The sequence below is a fragment of the Amblyomma americanum genome, chromosome 10, assembly GCF_052857255.1.
Source record: "Amblyomma americanum isolate KBUSLIRL-KWMA chromosome 10, ASM5285725v1, whole genome shotgun sequence".
In the NCBI taxonomy this organism is placed as follows: Eukaryota; Metazoa; Arthropoda; class Arachnida; order Ixodida; family Ixodidae; genus Amblyomma; species Amblyomma americanum.
The window spans coordinates 45,104,617-45,119,148 of NC_135506.1; positions in this window are offsets into that span (position 1 = coordinate 45,104,617).

Below are 14,532 nucleotides of genomic sequence, written 5' to 3' on the forward strand. Positions count from 1 at the left end.
TACAGCACACACTGGTCTAATATCAATAACAGCACTAGCAAAAGGCAGCATTACACAAAACATACCACAAAAGAAAACAGCAGCTAATAACATAAAACATAGATATAGACCGAGACTTAAATAAAATTAGTAACAGCGTTACGAAAGGCAACAGTATCAGTAATTTCAGCAATATCGTGGGGAAGGTGATTCCAGCTGACACAAGTTCTGGGTATGAATGAATCGTGAAAACATCTCGTGCGACAAGGAGGGATCCAAACTTTGTGGCGGTGATCAATGCGTGCTGAAATATACGATGATCTTTCTAACAACCTCTCTTTAAGATAAAGATTATGATAAATTTTGTGAAAAGTACATAATGAAGCTATTGACCTGCGATGGGAAAGAAGCGGTAGGGAAAGGTTAGCTTTCTTGGCAGCTACACTACTAGTACTATGATAGTTGGAATGTATGAAACGACAACCACGGTTTTGAACTGATTCTAAGTCAGAAATGAGAGAATCGACACTAGGGTTCCACACCGATGAAGCATATTCCAATTTAGTGCGGAACAAAGTTTTGTAACGTAGTAGTTTTCATGAACTCGGTGCACATGAAAAATTTCTGCGAAGGTATCCAAGGATGCGGTTAGCGTTATTTATAATGTTGTCAACATGAGGTTTCCAAGACAGGTTAGAAGAGACATGGACACCCAGATATTTATAAGACGACACAGTTTCAAGAGTGATGCCATTAATGCAGTAGGTAGAGTGTGTACTAGACTGACGAGAAATGGGCAAATGCTTGCATTTAGGAATGTTTAGCTTCATATTCAACATGTTACACCAATCCCGTACCTTGTTAATATCTGACTGAAGAACAGATGCATCCTTATCGCCATTAATTTCGCGGTAAAATAGACAGTTATTGGCAAAAAGACAAACGGAAGACGATATAGTAGTTGGTAAGTCGTTTATACAAACGAGAAAGCGGAGGGGCCCAAGAACGGACCCCTGAGGCACACCAGAGCCAACAGGCGAGGAATCTGAATTGACGTTATTTGCTGTTACGAACTGACTTCGGTTTGAAAAAAAAAAACAATACAACCATGCAAGTAATGTGGAATCGATGTTAACGCTGCTTAGTTTAAGAAAAAGAAGCTCATGTTAAACCTTGTCAAATGCTTTAGAAAAATCCATAAATATAGAATCAGCACGGGAACCGCGATCAAGAATGCAATGCAATTCATTTGTGAAGCATAAGAGTTGCGTTTCGCATGAAAATGATTTACGTAATTGGAGGATTCCGTAAATCATTTTGGAGAATTGTGCAGACGACGTGGTGACTATCGTTGCCTCGGGGTGAAGGAGTCGATGCAGGTTGTGCGTCGCGATAGCAGCGGTTCTTTTCGGAACGAGACGATCAACTTCACAGTGTCTGGTGTCTGCGCAAGCAGCCTTAGTCAACGGGGTCACTGGGGGAGCCATCCCTTCAGGAGTCCTTATTTGCCTAGGCCTCGCGTGCTTTGGTGTTTCAGAAGTTCGGGGTACAGAACGACTGTGTCACGCTTCAGGTTTAATGATGCCGCTAAATTTATTTTGATGTAGCAGAGCGGAGTCAGTGTGTGCCGGTGTTATTGCCTTCGGGTGACCTGCGTTGGCGACGAGTACACATGGGAAATCTTGCGCTTGTGGTTGCCATTTACTAGCAGTTTCGGACGCTTGGCTACGTATTTAGTCTGCGGTTTTTCTTCATGCATGGATCATGCGATCGTTTTCTACAACGTATTTACAACTGTTATCTTTAGTTTTATTGCTTAATAGTCAGTGTGACCGATTACACATTTGTTACTTTTGTTGTATGTATTTAGCGGTACTTCTAAATCCTGAAAGTTGCTTGAGGTGCCGTTGCGTACTTGCTGCGGGAAAAGTTTATAGTTCTGTTGTTATTTCGCTCTATTTTTAGAAATGAGTACGGTGCCTCTATGAGAACAACAGGGTCAATAAATATACTGCATTTGTTACCAATTCCTGCAGTGCGAAATATTTCTCATACATTAGGGTTAAACGCAATTTCTGCCCAAAATACGGCTTTTAACTAAAGACAACATAGTTTTCCTATGCAGAAAGTTGAAAACACCTCTCTAAAATTGCCAGATACATTGTGCATATTTTAGAGGGGTGTTTTCAGTTAACATTAATTTAAAACTCTTAAATAGATTGTGACTAATTACAAGGCTTACTTAGAGACCACGTTTTTAAAGTACCTTTAGAAGCAAGGGGCCGAAACGCGGGTGCAGATTACACGACTGATTGGCAGCATTGAGCCAGTCACTACCACGGTAATGACATCCTATTCCAATCCCGTTGTCTGCTCAAACTGGTCCCTGACTAAATGCTTTCAAAGTACGCGGTAAATTTTGCACGGTGGCCGAATAAACCATGGCGGCGATGGTAAGGAGTAATGAAGAAATATCTAACTTGGTAAACTTTTTAGGGCAACTTGCCATTTGTCCTCTATAAATGTAAATAATTACCAAACAAAATGGAGCATATATGCCGAGTGCAAAAGTGAGTGATTGTAGTCTTTTTTTTTTTGCAGCAAAAAAAGAAATGCGCCCAGAAATATCCGGCTTAAATATCTCTGCGTAGAACAAGTCGATTTGTATCGCAATGAGAGTTTAAAAACATATCGTCCTAATATACCCCCCCCCCCTACCCCCGAATTCGGAAAAATGAAAAACATGTAAAAGAAGAGCCCTAACTGTACACTGCCAAGAGCTATTTGTCTGATTGTCGTAGAAATATTTACTTAAAACACGAACTTTTGATTCAGGTACTTTTATATACTGAGAGGCCCCGCAGTTGTGACTGACAATATAAGCCACAACTGTGGGTGGCACCTATGAGTACATTATCAAGCTAAATACTTCTCACTCCCCACACTAATTACCTGCTGCTCACCGTGTATGTGTTTACTCTTAAGCATCGTTTTTAATGAACACTGCATGTTCTCTTCTTCCAAGCACATAATCACCTATGCCATTTTTTATCCTCCGGGGTATTCGACTTGTTTTAAATCAATATTACTTTTAGACCTGTGCTCCCCGCTCTTAAAACCCACTCTAGAGTGTTCCCCTGGGATCGTGGTACTGTTGCACTGAATGCGCAAGTGCCGGCGACGCCTTCTGATTTGACTGCGGTGGTATGGTTCGCGTCCTGAACCAGCTTTCCACTTTTACTGAGATATCTGTGAGAGGGAGGGGTGTTTAGATAGTTTTACATGAATGCTTGCTCTCATCGGTGGGAAGAACACAGGCGCTTTGATATGTAATATATATATATATATATATATATATATATATATATATATATATATATATATATACATCGAAGTATACGCTTCATTTAAGGAAACATTTTTATTTTACTCGACGTTTAGATCGGAGGACCGATCACTCTTGAAAAAGATCGGTCCTCTGATCGAAACGTCGAGTAAAATAAAAATGTTTCCTTAAATGAAGCGTATACTTCGATGTATATTATTATATTATTTTAAGCAGTCAAGTACCTCATGTTTTCGCAAATATATATATATATATATATATATATATATATATATATATATATATATATATATATATATATATATATATATATATATATATATATATATATATATATATATATATATATATATATATATATATATATATCTCGCCTGTCCTTTCTCAAGGCTGCAGTTACAGCGACCTTCTTCCTCTACTTAAGGAGTTGGCATTGGCACACATGTACGGCACATGAACAAACGAACAAAACATGCAAACGGATGCTGGAAAGAAGATGGGCACAAAGGAAAGAATACTAGAAAAGAGAGAGAGAGAGAGAAAGGTAAAGGGCAAAAATAAAAACGAAAAACGCGCTGTCCCCGCCGCCCACACCGCAGCCGCGGGGATTCGGCACGGGACAACAAAGAAAGAAAAACGAGGGGCGGGATGGGACAATGGCCACCCCTCAAGGCAAAAGAGCGGGAGCGAGTAAAGCCGCGTTCAGACTACGTACGCTACGCACGGATCGTTGGTAAGGATCGTAAGCGTAAACGCAAAAAACGCAGTGAGTGTGTTCAGACGAGTGTTGCATTGAGCGTAAACTACGCAAAGTCTGCTGCCAGCGCGGACGTAAATGTCGGTAGACCCGCGACTTTTACGACAAGCACAGATACAACTGTTACTGCTCGGCCAATGCGCGCATCAGTTTCGGTTTTCATTTTCCGGTCACGGGGCTTCCGGTCTTTTCAAATTTTGCGCTCAAAGCGACGCTGGGGCCTTTCCGACACATGCCGACACTGCCACATTGTCTCGGCTCGCTCGTGTTGTCACCGTGTGGTCTGCCCGCAGCTTCATCATGAACAGTGCGGAAGCTATTTCTATATTATCAGATGAGCTGCTGATAGAAGAAGTGCGGCAGAGGCCGCTTCTGTACGACCAGCGACTAAAAACATACAGGGATAAGCAGCTACAAAACGACGCCTGGCTCGAAATAGCAAGCGCACTGAACCAAAGCGGTAAGTGCTTTTCGTTTTTTTCCATCTGCGGACAAACTCGCAACAGTCAAATGCTTTCCCTCGTCTAGAAAAGTGCGATTACGGCGCTGGGCGAGCGTTGACAATATTGTCGGCGGTGCTGTTCCCGTCGAGGCGTTTTCCCGGTGTTGTTTCGCTGTCACACGTGGTGAAGCGGTGATTTCTAGGGCAAAAATTGCGGGCCCCGGAATTAGCGCACAAGTGGTGATTGATTGCGTTGAAATCTACGTGAGTTGTAGCGCATAATTGCTAGTCGCAACTTGCTCCAGCCGTCGACTGGGAGCCGCACTGTAAACCAACACGTGCAAGGTTGGCTATGGGAGTGGGTCACACTATGTGTCTCAATGGCACGAGTGTATATAGCGACAGGCTATGCTATCGATTTGTCTTTAATCAGCGATGAAGTGACCCCCTTTGTTTTTGATCTTAGCTTGCCGAACTCGAGCTGGTAGGCTGAAATGAACGTTCATAGCTCACTTTTACGGTAGTGCGCACAAATTTTCATATACCTCATGTTGGGCTGTAAAAATGAGATCAGCATAATATGGCAGCAGTGAGCTTTCTTTAGACGAACGCATTTTTCAGAAAAATATGTGCAATGTGTAATATGTAAACACGTTCTTTTCCTATGTTCAATGCAGTGCCAGTGCTGCAGCATCGGTGGAGCTACCTGAGGCAGAAGTTCCTCCGCCTCAGGAAAGTATACACGAAGTCCGGCAGTGGCGCAGCGGATGTCGAGAAAGGATGGACATTGATGCCAAATTTAATGTTCCTAGCCGACGCAATACAACGTCGAAGGTAAAAGCCAATTGCTAGCTCCTTTGGTACTCGGTGGCTGTGGTGTTTTACTGCAAAGCATGGGTTGATATATTTGGCTGCAGCCGTCATATTTCGATGAAGAAAGAAATAAAACCACGCTTGGTGTACCTACATTTTTGCGTAGACTAACTGGCCCCTTGGTGAAAAAAAAAAATCTGTAGCCCACAGTACATCCTTTGTACTCTGAATTTCGGCATTGGCACTTTACAGGCGATCTGTTTTAATAGCATGCTTGACATGTACGTAGTACTTGACTTCCTCACTTCCTGAAGTAACAACAATCAGTGGGACACAACTGATCTATTTTTTTCACCACAACCTACTTCATTCCAGAGCACATGGCTAGCGTTTCTGCTCCATTCTACTATCACAAAAAGGCCTCCGGGAGCAGAAAATATTTAGAAGCTAAAACCAGCCCATACAATGGGGCATCATTGACTTGTCGCGTGTTAACAGGAAGCTTATAAACAGCCCTGTGTGACACAACCTTGCATGCGCTATTCTCTTTGTGTTGTTAATTATGCTTGAGTTTATGTGTGCATATAAGCATCTTATGTTTTTTTCCCATACCATCCACAGCCTGGCGAAAAGAGATGAGACTGCAGTTCATGCGCAGTCGCTTGATCCAGCCGCTGACTCGGCTGCTTCTGTTGAAGGCTTATGCCGCTCATTTTATATAGACAGCACTGAGGAGGAGCTTGCACTGCCTGATGAGACGGAAGGGTTGTCCACTTCAGTGTCTGCTTCAGCACCGATGGAGCCCAGTAATGAAACGCACTTTCAGCCTGCCCATAGCGGCCAGCCTGCCCCAAGTGGCCAGCCTGCCTCAAGTGTAACGTCTGCGCCAGGCAAAAACTTCGGCAAGCGCGCGAAAAGAAAGAGGACAGACCTTGACGAAATAATGATGTCAACTCTGCAAGCGAACCGGCAGAGGCTGAATGACTTGACGACGGCTACCATGTCCGTGGACGACGACGAGCATTTTCTTTTGAGCTTAAAAAGCCTTCTCGGCAAGGTGGATGGCCGCAGAAAAGAGCAGCTTAAGCTGCAAATTCACAGTTTGTTAATTGAGGCAGCATACCCTGAGAGTGGCGAATAATTGGTGAAATCGTTTCTCATATCACTTGCCACATAGCGCTAAACAGACATGGACGCAGGGAGGCGAACAGGACGGGCGCTCGTCCTGTTTGCCTCCCTGCGTCCGTGTCTGTTTAGCGCTATGTGGTAAGTGAACCATCACCAACTCGTCCAAGCTTCCACTCTGGTTTCTCATATCATTTTGATTTCGGCTTCAACAGCTGAATCATATGCTGTAAAGCCAGATACGTGTTCAGGTCATGTGAAACATGCAAAAACTGCAATAAGGGAGTAATTACTCATTGGCATCCATACGGCTACAGAGCAGAAATATACAGCTTCCACAGAAACTTCGCAGTTAAAGATAACTGCGTCCTGGTTCGGCGTTTGAACCCAGGACCACCGCTTCACCGGAGCAGTCGCTCTACCAACGGCGCTAATTGGGGCGGCAAGCTTATGGTAGGGCGAGAGTGATTTGATCAATAACTCGAAGTGGGAACTGTGTAGGTGAAGTGTTTAAGGGGAGATGCTACTCGAAACAAAATTTTTTTTAATTGTCCCAGAACAAGGAAACTTTGTGTGCTTATACTATTTTTTCTGCTTTCTTCAGAAAACTAATAAGTTTTTTTTTTTGTAGCATGCATACTTTTTGCTCAGCTGCTACCAAGCATAAAATAAAGGCCTTCTTGCGCACATGCTTTTGCGTAGAAATTTTTTACTGAGAATGAGGAGCATTAGCTTATTTTGCAGCTTGGTAACTGTAGAACCCAAATAACTAACCAAAATTTGCTCATAAAATTTTGTAGTACGAAAAAAAAATTATGATCATTTGTATCGTTATTTTCCTGGGGCTCATTACTGTTGTATCAACCCTTTGTAAACTTGCATCAAAGATATTGAAATTCTGAATAGATACCTGCAGGTTACACATTCTCTTTTGTATTGTTGGGTCCTTTAGCTTTTCTCCACGTGGAAGTGGAGTCTTCAGTTGCCGAAGGGCTGTTCCTAGGCGTTTCGCAATGTGATTTGTGCAGTGCCCTTTCTCTATAGTTGTAGAACCATACACGTGAGCCTCTGATATAATTGCTGCTTGTTCATTTTTTTAAAATTCCAACTCTTGAGGAGGCTTGCATATGAGTCGGTGTTACTTAAAATGAAGAAAGCAGTGACACTACCACAGTTCTTCCATGTCTCACGTGACATGAATGCGTCCTTGATGTCACCGCCGTCGTTCAGCTGTTGAAACCATAACCGAAACAGCCCGAGAAAACATTTAGTTATTAAATATTTTCTGCCTGTTTCCCATTCTTTCAATTTATTTTCGCTTCTTGCTCTAGTTTGTTTTGTTTGCTCTTGCTTCTTTGTATTGTATTTCTAATATATTAATCATCTTCTTTCTTTGTATTGTATTTCTAATATATTAAACAAGTGTTCACACTGCCTCTCGTTGTGCAATGTCTTTGGACTCGTAAGAAACATTACTGAAATAAAATTATAATTTTTTATTATTGCATCAAGTTACTGAACAATGTCCTGAAAATTGCATGCAGTGCAAATGTCATTTGCCAACAAAATAAAGTACTATGAAAACAACACTTGTGTTTGCAAAACATTACTGATATCTCTGCACTTATACAATCCAGTCAGCAAAAGTAAAGCAGACAGTCAAAGCAAATCATTATGTCAAGGCGTCTGTCACTTGAACAGAATGCCACAGAGAAATATTAGTTCCAACGTAAATTCTGCGTTTACACCCATTGCCAACTCACAAAACCCGGACCATGAAAATAGGTAGCAAAGCTGTCTCTTACTTCAGATGCTCTCCTAGAGTAAGCATTAGAGCCTTGCCTAATCATCTGTGGCAAGGGCTCTGTGCTGTTCCTCCATTCACCTGGAATAAGTACACCTGCACTGTTTGTACTGTCTCCAAACTGTGGTGGACAATAGCCACCTGGCAGCCTCCCCTCCTGCATCAAGTAATTGTGCAGAAAAACACAAGCACCTGAGACTGCAACCGCATTCTTTGGCAGCAGACTCATGCGGTTCCGCAGGACCCTCCATCGGGCACACAAAATTCGAAATGCATTCTCGATGCAGCGTCGTGCTCGGGAGAGCCTGTAGTTGTACACTCTTCTTGGCGTGTTTGGTGGTTGGATACCAGGGTACGGCTTCATCAGGTTCACTTTTAAAGGAAATGCATCGTCTCCTACCATCACAAAGGGGAGCACAGGGCCACCATTGGGCAGGGCCGCAGGAGATGGGAATGTATCGTGTGCATTTTCAACGACTTCTCCAAGCCCGCACGACGAAAAAACACCACCATCACTTTCACTACCAGCAGCCCCTATGTAAATTGTTGTAAACCTGTAGCCCGCGTCGCAGGATGCCATGAGGTTCATACTGAAGCTGCGTTTATAGTTAAAATACACGGAACCAGAGTTTACCGGTGCATCCAAATGAATGTGTTTGCCGTCAATAGCACCGACACAATTTGGAAAGTTCCATCTCCACATGAACTCATCAGCAATGGAATTCAGTTTCCTATGGTCTAGCCGCCTCAGGACCCTTGGTTTTAGGACCTTGCATATGGCAATGCAGACTTGAGGAACCAGTTGCGAGATAGTTGATTTCCCAACCCTGAAGCTGTATGCCAGGGACTGGTAACTGTTTCCGCTTGCCAAGAACCTGGAATATAAAAGACAACATAGGTTTTTGCTGGCTTTGTCTAAAACATTGCATGCAGACAACAGTTGACAGCTGCTTTGCAAAATGTGCTTTTGTCAAGTGGCACCAGTTCATTTTCATAGACTACGCTGTGAGCAAGAGGCATGATAAAGGACAATGTTACTTCTGACCAAAAAAAAATGAGGGCCCACCTGTGCAAAAGCCTTTACTTTACGCACTAATTCGCGTAGCGAAATCTAAATGCTATACATAAAGCCTTAAGAAAGTAGAAAAGCCGCGTGAATTCGCTACATCAAGAGTGCATTGCACGCCCCCCCCCCCCCCCCCCTCCCCGGATATCTAAATATGCACTTGATACGGGCTTCGGAGCCTTTGAAACTGTCTTTAAAATATGCCCATCGCTGTGACTAGAAGATAAATCCTCTTATTATACATGACACAACAGCTTTCTCTCTGCAAAAACAAAAAAAAACAGATTTCGCCAACAGCCCTCCGCGCAGCTCGCTTGCATCCGCGTCTATCATCTGAAGCAGAGAAAAGGACGCAGAAACGCCCAGATAATGCTTACCTTAGCGTTATAGCCAAACGCTCAGCAGATGATAAAGATTCTCGCAGTGGCGTTTGTTGCACTTCAATAAGTGGTCTCACAAGGCTTTCGAGGAAGTCGAACTGCTGCGGTGACATCCGCACGAAGTTGTAGAACAGCGCAGTGTCGCCAGTCCTCAGCTTCGCAAAAAGATTGTGGAAGTCTCCGTCTACGGCTCTATCAAGGAAGATTTGCCGCACCCACATTCTTCTACGACGCCGCCGTCTGCGTTGGTCAAGGGCATACACGATGATGAGCTCATTTTGAGCTTGAAGTGCCTCGACCTCCGCTAACACCCGCCTGCTAACCGGCGCCATGTTGAAAAATGCGGAGAGCAGTTTTCCGAGAGCGCTGATTGGCCGGTCGTAACAAACGTATCTTACCGAAGGGCTCGTGTGAACATCGGCGTTTTTTAGTTGCGTAAAAGGAAGTTACAGCAGTTGCGCAGAATGCGATATGTACGACGTTTACGGCGGTTGCGACTGTAGTCTGAACGCGGCATAAGGCGCACGGAAATAGACGGTGGCGGAATCGTCCAAGAGACAAAAATTAGAGAGATCCGTGCACTCGCGTGTCCCGGCCATAAAGGGTAAAGAAATAAACAGAATCAAACGCAGACACGGCAGGAGACTTCCGTCATCTGGAATATCTTCTGCAGACCGACTCAAGGCAGAATCAGCGGCGCCGTGAGCTTAACTAGACACACGTGCACTGTGCCTGAAAACACCCAGACACACACAGAATAGAAAGAGAAAGGTGGCAAAACATCTGAGTTCGGGCAAGTGTGTGGGTGGTAAACATGAAAGGCGGGAGCACTTAGGCAAGGGTTCTTCAATTGCACCTCGCTCGGCAATGTGGTCGAACTGGGAAGAAAGGGATGGGATGGGGTGGACGATGAATAAATTTGTGTGAGCTTGAAAAAGATGTCGCTGGCGAGAAACGACCGAGGTGTGTCAAGCTGGCAGTCGTAAGGTCAGCACTGGCCCTGCAAGGGGCGGATGGAGGACAACACACCTCGACTTTCATTAATGCCGTGAGCAATTGTTCCTCATTGTTCCTCACGGCTCCGAGGAGGTGCTCCGAAGAGGCACATGACGTCAGAACGCGCACCTCGCCGCGGAGCAGAACCGGTCTGGCCGGGCCGACGGCGGCTTGCGCACTCGGCGCGAAATAGAGACGTGCTCCAAGTCTCCGCCAGTGCGGTCAAAGTGCGCCGAAGCCGCCGAACGCGTCGGCGGTGAAGCGCAGTTGGAGTATACGGGGTCTCGCTTTGGCCGACGTGATTTCGCCGTGCAGCACGCGCGTTAAGCCGGAATATAAACGCGCTTTAACAGAGCCTGCGTTTTACCGCTGACCAACGTATTCGGTGGCGGCATGTATGGGGGCCACTGAAACTCCCCGCACACTCACGAAAAAAAAAATTTAGGATCCCTAGCTTCGCTTTTAAGGGCTCATTCACACTTGAGAGTAGTAGAGGTCACGCGACCAGCAGTCGCCTGCGACTACACCGCACTTCTACAACAGCGATGTTCACACTTGCAAGGGCGACCTGCGGGTCGCCTTCTAGTTCGAATCTCGTTTGAAATGAGAACTCTTGGGAATCACGCCGTTCGCGCGGTTTCGAGAATTTCGTCAGCTTTGGCCGCGTCTACTGCGCTCGCGCTTGTCCCTCCAAAGTGCCGTTTCTCAGCTGCTGAAGGCGTCGCGGAAATCGAGCATATTTTTATATTATAATGAGACAGAGTTCACAATAAAGCCTTAACGAAAGTAGCACCTTGTTTACAGCGCTGGTCATTTCCGAAACGCCCTCAGCTGTGGCATCGATGTGAAACCGGCTAGGCTTAGTGACGACTACGGCAGCTTGGCGCACCCGCGAGCTGCGTCGTTGCTGAAAGCTCGGCTCGCTCGCTGATTGCTTCAGCGGTTTGCGACTCGCAGTCGCGAGGCTGAAAAATCGAGCAGCGAGTGACTGGCCCGCGACTGTCGCTTTTCGAGCAACGCCACCGTTTGCGACTGTGGCTTTTCGACCAAAACGGTCGCGCGACCTCTGCGACTCTCAAGTGTGAATGGGCCCTAGGAGTGGAGCGTGACAGCGTGTTGCAGCACTGCCAGGGAGTCGACGGAACGCCATCGCTCCTTCCGCGCGACGCCTTGCGGTGAAATGGACGCGCGGAGCTGCAAACCACGTAGCGCAGAGGCCCGAGGGGGAGCGCCGGCTAGCCTCCCTCTGCACGGTGGCAGGACTAGCCTCCCAGCAGAGCTCAACTCTAGTGGGGCGCAGCCTTCAGCAACGCTCCCGCGCTAGCCTCGCAGCCGGGCCCAACTCTGCTCGGGAAAAGGCCGCCTAATGCCGTCGCGCGCAATCTGTTCGGACAGTGGGGTACACTGCGAGATGGAGGATTTTTCGCTCACGGCCAACGCCGCCGACGCCGACACCTCCTTTTCTGCTACACGAGCTCCTTAACGCTCTCGCGTTAAAACCTGTGCCGCGGTTCGGATTCGAGCCAGGGCCTTTGGCGTTTGAGGTGGAGACGCTACCACTCCGCCACGACGGCTCAAGCTTCAACCATGAATAAAGGCGCATGTAGTGAATGCACTCATCCGAGATAGAAGTCGCCGCGCTTTCGCTACGTACATCCTGGCCTAACCGAGCTGGGCCATCAGCAATTTTTGTCTTCCGAAATGCTATGGTAAAACCTCCTAAACTGTTGTTGCGAGCGCAATTTTTCTTGAAAACATATTTTTAAAAGAGCGCCTCTAAAGCACGAAATACTGGCTTTTGTGGTCTGCAATACTTTTCCAATGGGAGAGAACTCTATCGCTTATATTAGACAAACTGTACATACACATGCTTTTCTACTCTTTTGTTGCAATTTATAGACAGTATATTGAATGTTAGGACATTCTCGATTATCGAACAACGTTTGTCTTTTCATTAATTTTTGGCCTAATTTTGGGGTCCTGCAGTCGGTAGCTCTCTGCCGCCTGATGCTTAGAGCGCCCATGGTGGCTGAGGTGGCCTCGAGCATCCTCCATGCAAACTCTCATAGGCGGGGCGCCAGCTTTCCCTCTAGTTAATAGTAATAAACTCAGCGCCCAGGAATTTGCGGTAGGCTTGCGGTGAATCCGTGATCACATGAGCGCTGCGCCCTTGCGCGTCGAGGGTCGTCTGGCAAGTGCAACAGCGGCGGTTTCCGCCGCCGCTGAAGAGTAGGCTATCACGGAGAAAAAGACTAAAAGAAATGCAGTGGAGCTTGAATGGGCGACATCCGCTGCTTGTTTATGTGGATATATGGTGGTAATAGCGGTTTGAAATTACCTTAAGTCTGTTCAAGAGCGCGAATGCTAAAGCCTCTCCCTGTCCTCATTTTTCCTTCATATTTCATTTCACGAAACAGCGTATACAGCTCGTTCGGTCGAAAAACTGTCGGCGTCGTTGTAGTATTAGTTGACACTGCGTGTCGCAAATATTCCTTCCTTTATTGCGTGGCTCGAGTGTCCATCGAGATATTTGAAACAGGCGTCACTTCCGTTTCTTAAAACCGATTTTCTTTTCATTTTCACCCGCCGCAGTGGCTGAGTGGTTGGGGCGCTCGGCTACTGATCCAGGTTCCAAGCCGAGCGTGGCGGCTGCTTTTTTTATGGAGGCAAAACGCTAAGGCGCCCCTGTGCTGTGCGATGTCAGTGCACGTTAAAGATCCCAGGTGGTCGAAATTATTCCGGAGCCCTCCACTACGGTACCTTTTTCTTCCTTTCTTCTTTCACTCCCTCCTTTATCTCTTCCTTTCAGGTGCCGGCCGATATATGTGAGACACACACTGCGCCATTTCCTTTCCCCAAAAAGCAATTTTCATCTTCGTTTTTCCTTTTGCCTCCACCGGAACGCGGCCTGGTTCGAAACGAAGAGCAGTGCACGACGGATGTTCGCGAAAACTGTGCGCCGTTGGATGAATGGTCGTAGATTCAGAACACCGGCGGAAGTTGAGGTCCTCTAATCCGACGCCAAAGTCAGAGACCACACCGCTCACTGTAAGGCTGGCTCATAACACGGCAGAGCCCAGTGGCAAAACGAGATCGAAGCAGACAGGTTAAGTAACTAAACATTCTCAAACAAACTGACCCAGCCAAGTAGCTAAACGTGCTCGAAAATAGAGGCGAAGCGAACTGGCAATACTTGCGAGAAATAGAAAAGCAAAGCCAAGTAGCTATTTGCGTGTCATGGCTCGTCGCGTGCATAGATTTTCTGTAATAATTCTTAAGTCCGGACCTTACCCGCCGGAAATGTCGAAAATTCCAACCAGCTTTCGCTGAATAATGCGCTAACCTAGTAAGCTTAACTTTACTCATTTTTAATAGTGGTTTGAAGATTTAAAATGGTTTTATTTTATGATTTTTAACGTCGCAACGCGACTAAGGCTATAACGCACGCCGTAGCCGAGAGGTGCGAGTAATTTCGAACACCTGGAATATTAACGTGCACTGACGTCGCACAATACACCGGCTTCTAGCATTTCCCACCATCGAAAGACGACCTCCAGAAGTGCGCCTTTAAGAAAAAAATATTGTATTTGTTTAATATTTATTAACACATTTATTCATTATCGCGAACTGCAGACTCGCAACTGGCTGCAGCATGGGGAAAAAACGGGAAAAACGTTTTCCGCGCTTCTGCAATCTTACGTATATCATGTCAAACAGTTTTGGCTCTGTGTGTGTGGCAGAGCTTTTGCTAAAGCGTTTACTCTTCAGCGAATGAGTTAGAATGATGCCTTTTGAAGTGTGCCCTAAGCTTGGGAAAAAAAGAC